Genomic DNA, 12,384 nt, shown 5'->3' with positions numbered 1-12,384 from the left:
CATCACTGCCTGGCCAGTCCGATCCGCAGGGACAGCCATTTTGCCCGTTCAGTCCTGCAGGACCTTCTAGTCTGAAACATACATGTCCGCAGCCCTCCTCCGGGGATGGTATTGCTTGGGTACCTATTCAAAGGCTTGGAATCTCTGGCTAGATATTTCTTTCAGATGGACAGGTTGCTTACCTTTGGTAACTCTTCATCTGGTAGAGACAGTATCTAGTCGCAAATTCTGTACCGACCCACCCGTCCTCCCAGCCCTGAGGCCAAGTTTCTAGGGTCAAGGGTGTGCCCTCTCAGGGCCATAACTTTTTCAACTCACCTATATCAGTACTCTTCATGGCTGTGCGTTTCTGGCGTGGAAAGTTGTGAAAAGTAACTGACATCAGCTTGCCAAGGTGGCGCCTATATAGGTGAACAGGACATCACTTCCAGCACCGATGGCGTCACGCGAAGCCAACCAACACCACCTACCGGCGCACAAGGCTATTGCTAGAAAAATCTCCCGGATCCAGTATGACGTCTGGGGAATTCAAAGGTAAGGAATCTGCAGCTAGATACTGTCTCTACCAAATTAGGCTTTACCGAAGGTAAGTAACTTGTACTTCAAAACTAACTTTTCTCAACAAATTCAACAGGGTAACAGACAGTGCACTGCACAGTGTGCACTCGTCAGAGTCTAACACCCTGCGGCTGCCAGAGCAGCGCGCCGTCATGTTGCTTTGCTCAGTGCTAATTACAGTGGCGCTCCAGTCTCCCCTTGACAGCTTCAGGAGACGCTATAAATGTGTGACTTTGCATTTTAGTGCAGTGATGCGGACCACAACACTAAAATGTGTTAGTCTAACCCCTGATGCATTGTACTTGACAGGGCTGCACATGTCAGGGAAGGCAATGTGCTTTGCAGCAACACTCCCGCTGCATTTCTTGGTGAGCGCATCACGTCATGATGCATTTCCGGCACAGCGTAAAATTCACACAACTTTAACCAGTGAGTAGGCAGACCTATACACCTGCCTCGCAAGCACGCCCATTTAACTGCTTATCCTCAGTATGTGAGAGTATCGATACCGTGCCAATTTGCCTATCAGGACAATTTGGGCACCACGGAATCCGGGATCCATGTTTTCACGTTTGTTATGGCTGTAAGTGCAGCACTTCTGTATGATATTCAAAGTTTTGTTGAAAAAGAAAAGTAATAAGCGCTGCCGTTGGCACTTAACGAGCATAGACTTTTATCACTTTACCAAATGTTAAACTTTGTAAGGCATATAGGTAATATTTTCAGATGTTTGCGAAAACATTCCAGACAGAAAGAATGGTTTGCACGCTGCAAGTTGCTGTTTCAGATTGCGTGGCTGCCTATCCCAGACAGCCATCCATGAAATGGAAATGTTGAGCAAGATCGCGGGAAAATTAATTAGTTGCCATTGATGTTTGCTCCTCAAAGGAGGAAAGCACCTTTGTTTAACTGCCTTGGAGAGTTGTAGAACGTGTCTTTGACAATTCGACAGAAGTTGAAACCAGGGACATTTAGCAAATGGCAAGAATATAATGAGGCCACAGCTCGGTTGGAGAAACATTCTACAGAGGAACCCAACGTATTACTTGAAAGGCACAATTTTGTAAAATAAAAACAATACATTCATGAAACCGTAGATACGTATGTTGGTGAGCGGTGAGTTTTGGCAGCTACTTATATGAATATGCATTTGAGACCAATTTATATTCAGTTGTTATTCAGAGACGATACAGGGACGTGTATTAGGTTACCTCAGTCTAAAACTAGAGGGAGTTATCGGCATAACTTATTGCATAGTAATATCTTCTGCATTTGTTAACCTTTGAGCAACTGATGTTCCTGGTGAGAGTGTTATGTGCTACCACTAGTGAGAGTGTGAATGCTTTGCTTATGAGAGACCCTATAGGAATTTCACCAAAATAATGTGTAATGATTCTAGATTTAGGCGGGATACTCGCAATTGCTCAGCAAATCGGTCATTTTCTCAGAGAACATAATATAAACAATAAGATTGAAGGGAGACAGGGTAGGAAAACCACCAAAATCTACAATGAGCACAACAGAACCATAGCAGTGTGCTTTGAGAGAGACGATGTAGTAAAAGTAAAGCTGCAGAGAGTAACGAGGATTGAATTAATATGGTCTGTCCAAATGGATCAGAAGGCATCATAGGTTAGATTGGAGAACGGGAGCCAATGGAATGTATCGAAAGTGGCTCTATACCAGAAACACAACAGTCATGCGAGAGCAAGAGCACCAGAAGAAAGCAGAGGAACACCATGCTCAAATGACATTTGTATCTCACATGAAGCTTATAGGAATGAGAAACAATTCCCAACAGGTTTCAATGTAAGGCAGTTCAAAGATGTATGCATGCAGCATTACATAAGAAAGTCTTGTTGAGCCAACACTGTATATTTCTTTGTCACCTTGCGCTGTTCACGTTCAGCACTTGCATCATCACTTTTCACTAACTGTATATATCACTTTTCACCAAGTGCTTTCGGGTTGTCACGTGATTCCCTCTGTACAGTGCTGCCTAACTGTATTCCCATGTGAAATGCTCTTTTTTTAAATTGGTGAATTACAAGCTCTTAAATCGCATGAGTCTCCTTGTTTCTTTCTTATGTAATGCTGCATGCATACATCTTTGAACTGCCTTAAATTGAAACCTGATGGGAATTGTTTCTTATATACATTCTACACCCATCCCGGCGTGGTTTATGGGTTTTACTCCTGTTGTTCTTTCACAAGCTTATAGGAACGAGGCACAGAGTGGAGTAAGAGACAGAAATAAATGTCCCAGATGACGAGCCTGGTGCACCGCACAGAGCCAGGAAGGTGTGTGCACCGCCCGTGAGGGGTAAGAACTATGGCATTGACTTTATTTTTTTTAATTTTCTTCAGTTATCTTTTTTTTATAAAGAGAGAGGGTGTATATAGTGATGTGATGTGTTTTAATGGCGCACTGCTATTTCCCTAACCATTCGATGCTTCTAACGTCCCGGTAAAGAAGGACACCTCTTTTCTACAGAATACCGTTGCTGAACGGAGGTCGCAGTTACCTTTTTCTGTACATAAATATTTTAATAAGCAGAACTGCCCCTTCAATCAGCAATTCTTATCTTGTGCTACACTTGACAATTTGGAGGAAGTAAAACAAATGTTGTCTTATCCTGACAATAATAATGAATGATAGTTGTAATGTCTTAGGTTCCAGGATGACAGCAGGCATCCCTTTATTCTCTCAGAGGAAGCATTCGAAAAGTCAGCAGGTCACTGGGGAGTTGGGCTTTTTGAGTTCAAGAATCCTAGATTTCACTTCAACCTGCTGATGTATTCATTCAATCAATGTGATGTGTAGTCCAGTCACTTACAGCAAGGCCATAAACCCTGGCTCTTTTCAGCATAAATCAGTTGAAATATTCCCTAATGGCGTCGTAGCCACCTGGCAGATGTCGACATTTGAAAACAATGCAGTACTGACGTCACTTCCTTTAAGGTCACTGTGGTCAAGGTTTTCTGATTTCACCCTTGTCAAAGGTAATGTGATGACGCGTTCTGGGGTCTCACTAGTGTGAAAATGCATGTGATGCCTCTTTTGATATTTCCTGCAATTCATTCGTGTCCAGAAGTGCAGAGGAGTCAGCAGCTTCTGGGCAAAAGCTGATTGTGTAGTCACTAGAGTCATCTTTTTATGGATCATTGATCTGTGGCGTGATTGGTGTCAGTACGGGGTGCTTTAATAATGAGGATAAAATACAATGCATATTTTATTGGAGTAAATGCCCTTGCCTTTATCGTACATAGTTTGATGCATAACCCTTCAACACTGTAAAAGTGTGGTACAACTGCTCCCTTCCACACGACGCTGCGCTGTAATCATGAATGGTGATTGTATGCCTCTGTATGTACTGTGATTATTTTTTTTCGAGTTACGTCCATTATTTTCGGTCCCCACAACGTTATTTTCCCTTCTGTTTAGTCTTGACTTTTCAAATAATGTAGCTTTCTCCCATATCCCTTTTTATCGTATTCATAATACCCCGTCCGCTACTCTACACAAGAGCACGAGCTCTCTCAGTGCATGCCGAAAGGAAGGCGCGTGTCCTTCACGCACCTCGGCCGGTGAATTACTTTGCCGACTTCCTTCATTGCAGCGAGTGCTCGTCCTCGTCGCAGGGGTATGCAGTTTCTTAGCAACGCTCGGCTTCATTCTGGTAACAGACAATGTGCACCCGCATCCATACTTGGCGCTTTCTCTGTTAAGATGCCGAATTGACCGGTTGCAAGTAATATATGTCTGCATACCCACCTAGCAGGCGCATTTAGGTGTTTCAACAATTACTGTTCAACTTTGACAGTTTTCATTATTTTCGAGCGAGCTTGTTTGAATTGCGTGCTGTTGCATCTTGTCTTCCCTTGGCTAAAATGGTCAGTTACATGATAAACTATTGCCGTGACTGTGCTTTTATTGGAGCACCTCTCTGATCCTCAGGCTGACCAGCCGCACAAAGAATTCCATTAGGGTTGTAAGAAGATTTAGTCGTGGGCAAAATCTAGCTCCGGGTCCTGACCCAGAGAACCTGGTTCCAAACCCAGCCTGACCAACCTGAGTGATCCTGGGCAACTACCTTTCTTCACTGTGCTTCCTTTTCCATGATCATCACACTTGAGAGCACCTTGACATAATTCAGCTCAGGATGCACGCTGTACAAAAACCTCTTTGCTTAAGAGACAAAAATTATTCTCCATGTAGGGAAACAATAAAGGTCTTACTTAAGAGTCATACAACAACTGAATTACTTCTGTGTCGTTCATAAAATCGTTGCCAGGACAGAAGGGGGACAGAAGGAGATATCCATTCAGTGCCTAAAAGCCACAACATGTAATCAGGAAATCTGGTTTTAATCCTAGTGTCCCAGCTTGCCCAAACTGTCCTACCCAAGTCAATTGCTTTTCTTCGCTTGTGCCTCCTTTTCCATGACCATAAGATTTTAGAGTACCCAGAAATAATGAGAAATAATGTACCGTTGTGTTACTCCATCTATAAACATAGTTTAGGCTTACATGGAAGGCACAGGAGAACTGTCATGGCTTTTTAGTAGGTCTGAACGGTGAACTCCGATTCACTCGCGGATTTTTCCGCACTCCACGTTACGCTAAGGTCGCTGACTTCCGAAAACCTACGCTTCATGGAGCGGAGTATTTTTCCTTGCTCGCGATAGTCAACATCAAGTTGGCGAGCACGAGTGAAGAAAATCCACCTCCTGGCGAGGTTTTTCCTTGTTTGCGATCGTCCATATCAAGTTGGTGAGCGCGAGCGTGGAAAATCAATCTCCCGGTGAGATTTCTCAACGCGGGAGGTCATATTTCTTATTTCGCGTGGTCGCATATGCTCACGATGATAAACCGTCCGTTCGCGTTGAGATAATCTGCCGCTCGAGTAAAAATCTACTTGTACGGCAGAAAGGAAGCAGTGTCCGCTTGCGCTGTGCATGGTGCTGTTTGCGATGATTGCACAGTGTGGACAAGCACCTGGGACTGAAAATCACTGCAAACTGGCATTTATCTAATGTACTCCGCTGCTCGCAGAGCTTCTTGTAGTGCGGTGGAGGTTTTTTTGCATGTCGTGGAGTTCCGCTTTGCAGAACTCCGCGAACTACACCCAAGCTTACTTTTTAGTCTCTAAAAAAATACTATTATGGTAGAATGGGTGTGGTTCACTATAAATTCAAATGAAGGCCACAATCCTTTTTTATTAGGTCTCGCGCCTGCGATGCATATGGCGAAGCCATATGCGCATCGCGCAGGCGCGATACTATAGTCATCGGCTATGCTTCCCAGGAGACAGGAGATGTCACGCGCACGCTCTGGAAAGCGATCGGCGCCGGCCGCGCGCGCGCGTTTCCCAATCTCCTGTCTCTCTGGGAAGCACACAAGCAAGCCCAGCAAGCCCCGCCAAGGTAACTTTGAAATAATCTTTATTTCTTGATAATTATTGCCTCTGGACTTTTTTGTTTAATATTACGGGCATGTGGGTTGTGTGATGCTGCATAAACAGATGCGTTTGGAGTTTATTTACCGATCCGCTATGGAGGGGCTTTTCTTTAATCTGTTGGTGGCTGTTTTTTTTTTTTTATTTATATTGCGTCTTCATGTACACATGATGTTTGACTTTTTTGAGCAATTCGTTACGTTGGGCTTTTGTATAATTTGATACTAGCTGTTATTTTATTTATATTGCGTCTCCCGATGCTGTGTTTGCCTGCCCCGCCAGCTCTCCAAGGTTGCTATTTGTTTCTTTCCCATCTGCGTACATCACTTGCGGGATACAGGTAAATCTGCATTCTAGAGTTGCCTTTATTGTTTTGAGGCCGGGCGCAGGGGCTGCTCCGATGTTATCAAGGCTGCTATCCCACTGCTAAGGCGGTGCTGCACTCACTGCCTTGTTTATATTTGTTTTAGTTCCGTGATGCTCCGATCTTTGCCCCTTCCGAGTGGAGCTTCCGAGTGGAGCTTCCGAGTGGAGCTTCCGAGTGGAGCTTCCGAGTGGAGCTTCAGAGTGGAGCTTCAGAGTGGAGCTTCCGAGTGGAGCTTCCGAGTGGAGCTTCCGAGTGGAGCTTCAGAGTGGAGCTTCAGAGTGGAGCTTCAGAGTGGAGCTTCAGAGTGGAGCTTCAGAGTGGAGCTTCCGAGTGGAGCTTCAGAGTGCAGAGTGGAGCTTCAGAGTGGAGCTTCAGAGTGGAGCTTCAGAGTGGAGCTTCAGAGTGGAGCTTCAGAGTGGAGCTTCAGAGTGGAGCTTCAGAGTGCAGAGTGGAGCTTCAGAGTGGAGCTTCAGAGTGGAGCTTCAGAGTGGAGCTTCAGAGTGGAGCTTCAGAGTGGAGCTTCAGAGTGGAGCTTCAGAGTGCAGAGTGGAGCTTCAGAGTGCAGAGTGGAGCTTCAGAGTGGAGCTTCAGAGTGGAGCTTCAGAGTGGAGCTTCAGAGTGCAAAGTGGAGCTTCAGAGTGCAGAGTGGAGCTTCAGAGTGCAGAGTGGAGCTTCAGAGTGGAGCTTCAGAGTGCAGAGTGGAGCTTCAGAGTGCAGAGTGGAGCTTCAGAGTGCAGAGTGGAGCTTCAGAGTGGAGCTTCAGAGTGGAGCTTCAGAGTGGAGCTTCAGAGTGCAGAGTGGAGCTTCATAGTGGAGCTTCAGAGTGGAGCTTCAGAGTGCAGAGTGGAGCTTCAGAGTGGAGCTTCAGAGTGGAGCTTCAGAGTGGAGCTTCAGAGTGGAGCTTCAGAGTGGAGCTTCAGAGTGGAACTTCAGAGTGCAGAGTGGAGCTTCAGAGTGGAGCTTCAGAGTGGAGCTTCAGAGTGGAGCTTCAGAGTGGAGCTTCAGAGTGGAGCTTCAGAGTGCAGAGTGGAGCTTCAGAGTGGAGCTTCAGAGTGCAGAGTGGAGCTTCAGAGTGGAGCTTCAGAGTGCAGAGTGGAGCTTCAGAGTGGAGCTTCAGAGTGGAGCTTCAGAGTGCAGAGTGGAGCTTCAGAGTGCAGAGTGGAGCTTCAGAGTGCAGAGTGGAGCTTCAGAGTGGAGCTTCAGAGTGCAGAGTGGAGCTTCAGAGTGGAGCTTCAGAGTGGAGCTTCAGAGTGCAGAGTGGAGCTTCAGAGTGCAGAGTGGAGCTTCAGAGTGGAGCTTCAGAGTGGAGCTTCAGAGTGCAGAGTGGAGCTTCAGAGTGGAGCTTCAGAGTGCAGAGTGGAGCTTCAGAGTGGAGCTTCAGAGTGGAGCTTCAGAGTGGAGCTTCAGAGTGGAGCTTCAGAGTGGAGCTTCAGAGTGGAGCTTCAGAGTGGAGCTTCAGAGTGGAGCTTCAGAGTGCAGAGTGGAGCTTCAGAGTGGAGCTTCAGAGTGCAGAGTGGAGCTTCAGAGTGGAGCTTCAGAGTGGAGCTTCAGAGTGGAGCTTCAGAGTGGAGCTTCAGAGTGGAGCTTCAGAGTGGAGCTTCAGAGTGCAGAGTGGAGCTTCAGAGTGGAGCTTCAGAGTGCAGAGTGGAGCTTCAGAGTGGAGCTTCAGAGTGGAGCTTCAGAGTGGAGCTTCAGAGTGGAGCTTCAGAGTGGAGCTTCAGAGTGCAGAGTGGAGCTTCAGAGTGCAGAGTGGAGCTTCAGAGTGCAGATTCAGAGTGCAGATTCAGAGTGCAGATTCAGAGTGCAGATTCAGAGTGCAGATTCAGAGTGGAGCTTCAGAGTGCAGAGTGGAGCTTCAGAGTGGAGCTTCAGAGTGCAGAGTGGAGCTTCAGAGTGGAGCTTCAGAGTGCAGAGTGGAGCTTCAGAGTGGAGCTTCAGAGTGCAGAGTGGAGCTTCAGAGTGGAGCTTCAGAGTGCAGAGTGGAGCTTCAGAGTGGAGCTTCAGAGTGGAGCTTCAGAGTGGAGCTTCAGAGCGGAGCTTCAGAGCGGAGCTTCAGAGCGGAGCTTCAGAGCGGAGCTTCAGAGTGGAGCTTCAGAGTGGAGCTTCAGAGTGCAGAGTGGAGCTTCAGAGTGCAGAGTGGAGCTTCAGAGTGCAGAGTGGAGCTTCAGAGTGCAGAGTGGAGCTTCAGAGTGGAGCTTCAGAGTGCAGAGTGGAGCTTCAGAGTGGAGCTTCAGAGTGCAGAGTGGAGCTTCAGAGTGCAGAGTGGAGCTTCAGAGTGCAGAGTGGAGCTTCAGAGTGCAGAGTGGAGCTTCAGAGTGCAGAGTGGAGCTTCAGAGTGCAGAGTGGAGCTTCAGAGTGGAGCTTCAGAGTGGAGTGGAGCTTCAGAGTGGAGCTTCAGAGTGCAGAGTGGAGCTTCAGAGTGGAGCTTCAGAGTGCAGAGTGGAGCTTCAGAGTGGAGCTTCAGAGTGCAGAGTGGAGCTTCAGAGTGGAGCTTCAGAGTGCAGAGTGGAGCTTCAGAGTGGAGCTTCAGAGTGGAGCTTCAGAGTGGAGCTTCAGAGTGGAGCTTCAGAGTGGAGCTTCAGAGTGGAGCTTCAGAGTGGAGCTTCAGAGTGCAGAGTGGAGCTTCAGAGTGGAGCTTCATAGTGCAGAGTGCAGATTCAGAGTGCAGATTCAGAGTGGAGCTTCAGAGTGCAGAGTGGAGCTTCAGAGTGGAGCTTCAGAGTGCAGAGTGGAGCTTCAGAGTGCAGAGTGGAGCTTCAGAGTGCAGAGTGGAGCTTCAGAATGCAGAGTGGAGCTTCAGAGTGTCAAGAGCAATGCCAATAGCTCTAACTTTAACAAAGGCAAAACCATTGCATTGTAAATGCTTGTTATTTTACCGAATCACATGCTCATGCTGCTGCCTGGTTTGTCTACATGCACACAGGCAGAATCACTCGGTACAAAATGGCTCCTGTTCACTCGTCAGTACGGTCTTGCGCCGCCCCACCTTCCCCCTGCCAAATACATTCATTCCAAATACTGCTTATTTTCATATCAGACTGACTTCTCACATCTGGGATAGCAGGGGCACCTTCCACAGTGATTAGTGCTTCACAAAAAATAATTCTCGGCTAGCGCTCAGAAGCCTTGAAGCTTTGATTGAATGACACTGCAGTTTGATGCCCCGCTCGTTTTTTGATGCTATGCGTTCCAGACACTGATTTTATTAAGACTCACTTGGAGCTCTAAACTGTCACTTGATCTTTCTTTGGGTCATTTCGTTTGCCCGGAAGGACTAACATATCTGTGAAACCCTCTTCTTTTATAGTTTGAGCATCGTCTTCGTTTAGCAGGATAACATTATACATTTGAAAATACAAATATCCGGGAAGAGCAGAGAGCAAATCTCCGCGATGTTGGGCATTCTCCTATCATAAAGGAAGCGTGTTGGTGGGACCTGTGGCATCTAACGCATCATTTAACCCTATATGCGTGGGCACCTACCACAATAATGTATAGGATGAGTTTGTTCCGTTCCCGTTTTTAATTTGATGTAAAACTCAAATCACTGCACACTCTCTACTACACACTCTCTACTACACACTCTCTACTACAGTCACTACTCTCTACTACACACTCCCTACTACAGTCACTACTCTCTACTACACATTCTGCTACACACTCTCTACTACAGTCACTACTCTCTGCTACGCACTCTACTCTCTACTACACTCTACTACACACTCTCTACTACACACTCTACTACACACTCTCTACTACAGTCACTACTCTCTGCTACGCACTCTACTCTCTACTACACACTCTACTACACACTCTCTACTACACACTCTACTACACACTCTCTACTACAGTCGCTACTCTCTACTACACACTGTACTACACACTCTACTACAGTCACTACTCTCTACTACACACTACTACCCACTCTCTACTACAGTCACTACTCTCTACTACACACTCACTACACACTCACTACTACAGCCACTACTCTCTTCGACACACTCTATACTAGACACTCTCTACTACACACTATCTACTACAGTCACTACTCTCTACTACACACTGTACTACACACTCTACTACAGTCACTACTCTCTACTACACACTACTACACACTCTCTACTACAGTCACTACTCTCTACTACACACTCTACTACACACTCACTACACACTCACTACTACAGCCACTACTCTCTTCGACACACTCTATACTAGACACTCTCTACTACACACTATCTACTACAGTCACTACTTACTACACTCTCTACTACACACTCTACTACACACTCTACTACACACTCTACTACACACTCTACTACACACTCTACTACACACTCTACTACACACTCTACTACACACTCTACTACACACTCTACATTACACACTCTACATTACACACTCTACACTACACACTCTACTACACTCTACTACACACTCTGCTACACACACGCTCTACTACACACTCTACTACACACCCTCTACTACTCTCTACTACTCTACTACACATTCTCTACTACTCTACTACACACTCACTACTTTCTACTACACTCTACTACAGACTCTCCACTCTCTACTCCACACTCTCTACTCCACACTCTCTACTTCAATCTCTCTACCTCAATCTCTCTAATTCAATCTCTCTACCTCAATCTCTCTACTTCAATCTCTCTACTTCAATCTCTCTACTTCACATTCTGTATTACACACTCTCTACTACACACTCACTACTCTCTACTACACACTCTCTACTACACACTCTACTACACTCCCTACTACACATTCTCCTACACACTCTACTACACACTCTACTACACACTCACCACTCTACTACACACTCACCACTCTACTACACACTCACTAGTCTCTACTGCTCACTCTCTACTACACACTCTCTACTACACACTCTCTACTACACACTCTCTACTACACACTCTCTACTACACACTCACTAGTCTCTACTACACACTCACTACTCTCTACTACACACTCACTACTCTCTACTACACACTCTACTACTCACTTACTACTCTCTACTCACTCTCTACTACTCACTACTACTCTCTCTACTACTCACTATTACTCTCTCTACTACTCTCTCTACTACTCACTCTCTACTACTCACTCTCTACTGCTCATGACAATGCCATTTATTTATCTGTTTCCAAAACCAACACATAAATAAAACATTTGTCATTTACAATGCCAAAAGCGCTAACTTTTGCAAAGGCGAGACCGTTGCATTGTAAATGCTTGTTATTATTAAAAAATGCATACCTCAGGCTTAGTAGGAAGCAGAGACACTTGCAAGACTAGGGATCCATGGCTGAGCTAAGAGCAGGATCTCTTCGGCTCCCCAGCCACCTCTACACTGCTCTTGCAGACAGCAGTCCTGTTACAGAATGGCCTCTGTAAAGAAATATGTCTTCTTGACAGATTAAGATAAGGGTTATTTTATGATCCATATTAACCTTGTTCCAGCTCCTTCCAACCCCTGAGCTATTCAAATCCTAACATTATCCGCACAGATTGATGCCACTCTACTTCCTTAGAACATGTGGAACCTTAAACACATAGGTTCCACACATCTTCCCTCCCATAACAACAAAACAGCAAAGCCCAACTGGGCTATTTTTAGCTTTGAATACACACACATATTTGCACAATATATTATATAGCATACTACTACAATACTTTCAAAGTTATGTGAGGACTGCATCCCCACAGTTACATGTAGTATTCAAACAAAGTATTTCATGTGCTTGGGTTTGAAACAGCATCTCCTTCTTCTTCTTGCTTTCCCCATCAGTAGAGATGATATTATTTTCAACCAGGCTCACATTATCCCTTGAACTTTCATCACTAATACTGGTTCCTGTCAAGTTCGGTAGTTTTGCCACCCTGTCAAGATTCCATACTCTATGATCTTCAGTTTTATTGCATTTTTGAAAACTTTAATCGCCTTCATAGGAGATAAGTATTTTGATTTAAGAATTTTAGACCC

The 12,384-nt window shown here is 45.6% G+C and overlaps 1 protein-coding gene across 1 annotated transcript in view; it reads left to right on the top strand.

The window, feature by feature from the left end:
• Positions 1–12,384, top strand: part of MRE11 (MRE11 double strand break repair nuclease) — a 365,919-nt gene that overhangs the window by 315,329 nt on the left and 38,206 nt on the right. The window lies entirely within an intron of this gene.

The sequence above is a fragment of the Lissotriton helveticus genome, chromosome 8, assembly GCF_964261635.1.
Source record: "Lissotriton helveticus chromosome 8, aLisHel1.1, whole genome shotgun sequence".
Lineage (NCBI taxonomy): Eukaryota > Metazoa > Chordata > Amphibia > Caudata > Salamandridae > Lissotriton > Lissotriton helveticus.
Note: the sequence above shows the minus strand (reverse complement) of the source record. Positions and strands in the feature narration are given on the sequence as shown.